This window comes from Lolium rigidum, chromosome 7 (assembly GCF_022539505.1).
Source record: "Lolium rigidum isolate FL_2022 chromosome 7, APGP_CSIRO_Lrig_0.1, whole genome shotgun sequence".
In the NCBI taxonomy this organism is placed as follows: domain Eukaryota; kingdom Viridiplantae; phylum Streptophyta; class Magnoliopsida; order Poales; family Poaceae; genus Lolium; species Lolium rigidum.
In genome coordinates, this window is record NC_061514.1 from 189,461,836 (window position 1) to 189,463,845 (window position 2,010).

The 2,010-nt window shown below is 46.8% G+C and overlaps 1 long non-coding RNA gene across 1 annotated transcript; it reads left to right on the forward strand.

Annotated features, from left to right (window-relative positions):
- Nucleotides 1-861: 861 nt before the first annotated feature.
- Nucleotides 862-1,565, forward strand: LOC124670726. Its single transcript, XR_006992635.1, has 3 exons — nt 862-903; nt 1,193-1,342; nt 1,497-1,565. It is a non-coding gene; the product is annotated as an uncharacterized LOC124670726 (long non-coding RNA).
- The last annotated feature ends 445 nt before the right edge of the window (nt 1,566-2,010 follow it).

Here is a 2,010-nt window from a genome sequence, read left to right on the forward strand (position 1 = left end):
GAACGGTGGTGGAGGATCAGCGACGAGCACGCCGGCCATGGCGCCGCTCGCCGGAGCACATCACTTCCCCATGTGAGCTTTGACGGCGCACGCGCGTGGTGCTGCGCGGAGGGTGGCACAGGAGGTGCTGCAGGAGCGCGCACGCAGGAAAAAGGAAGGCGGCGGCTGGATGGCTGGACGTGGCGGTGGCGGCTCGCCGGACGGACGGACGTGGCGGTGGAGGCTCACCAGACGAGCGGACGCGGCGGCATTGGCTCGCCGGACGGCCGAACCCGGCGCTGGCGGAGGCTCTCCGGACGGCCGGACGCGGTGGCGAGCCAGTGGAGTTCCTGGTGCTGGTGCGGCACGCCGTGGCGAGAAGGTCGTCCCCAACAGCTCGGGGCTAAAGATCTTCTTCGGTTGGTTGAGGTGAGCCATGCCTCTGATTTCCTTACCGTAGAGACGTGTACTTGTGGGTGTGGTGATTGGTTTTTGGATTTAATTTGATTGTGGTGCAGATTTTGACGAAGGTCCTTGCTGGACAATATCATGGTTCTGAAGCTCTACATAGGTTCGTATTGCATCAAATTTGTGCTTAACCTCACAATACGTGCGACTAAATTATCAAATAAGGACTTTTTGAATTCCTATTTAAGATGCTACATAATTTGGTGAAAGTGTGTGTGTGTGCCCTTGAGGATTTTATTTGAAGGAATACTTGATAATCTGAGTGCAAGGTCAAGGTAGCTTGTTGAAAATAACCCCAATATCACGCTGTTCCTTGCTTAGATTTGGTGTAGATGCTTAATTTGTGGTATTATATGTACGCCAAAATGATATGTGATTTGAATGTTTCATATTTTTCCTTGTAAAGATAGAGATGGTTGTTACCTATGATGAGCTGATTCAGCCTGACCTATCCAGGTTTGTGCTCTTTTATTTTGCAGAAACTTCATCTTGCATTTGTATTGCTCTTGCCATGCAATAGCTTCAGTATTTTCCGATGTAGTACTATTAGAGTGGGAGGGATGGTTCGGTGATGCTTGTGAGCATCAGCTGTTCATGGGATTAAGTTTTATTGCAGAAGTGTGAGGCGATGGGAGAGCAGGGGCCATGCGACCATTTGTTTTCAAATTTATTAATAGTATTTCTATACCTTTTTATTTAGAATTTGTGTGGTTCTAATTCACCACTCTCCTGATTTTTTTATCAGGTTTAAATGCAAAGCTTGCAGCCAAGCACATTATCCACAAAGCTTGCATTACCACCATGTTCTAGGTCTCTTTTGGAGGCGACGAAGTAGTATGCTCTTGATGAGTTGCTTCCTGGGCAGGTTTCATTCTGTGCTAGACTATATTGCCAGGTTAATTATGCTTCACCTTCTGGTTAACTTAGTTAGGATCAAGTATTTACTTTTGCCCAGTTGTGTCTCTCTTTCCCGGTGAATGTTCCCGGTGAATGTTCCCGGTGAATGTGCAACATACTTCATGCGTGCTAATTTTTTTTCTTATTAACAGAAACTTCATATGTAAAGGAAGAATACGATGAGCCTCGAGACCAGGAAGAAAGAGGTGACCTCAGACCATCCGCTCGAGGGACACCGGAGGTTGAAGGCGGATATCCGAAGATGGACATGACACCGCTTTTTCCCACATGAGGCCAAACCTAGGGTTGTGGTGGCCACGTTTATGGAAGTTCTCAAGATGGTGCTCTATTGCAGCCTCAGATAGGGACCGTTGCTTGTTCTTGAGGTATGCTTTTAATCTCTTCCATGTTCTGATATTCACATCTCATGTGTTGGTTCCTCTCCCAAGTAGATCCATGGTGATTGGTTCAAGGCATGCCACTCTTAATGTACCATTTTTGGTGTGCTCTATTTCAGTGTTTCTTTCGCTCTCCTTGCCTTTAGATAAGTATTGGTTTGCTAGCTGTAGATGAGGGGGTATGGAAGCTCGACCAAAAGCTCGATTGAAGGTATACTTTGACTGTTTCTTCTTTCAATTTTTCTGCAGTTCCATTTAGTTACACATG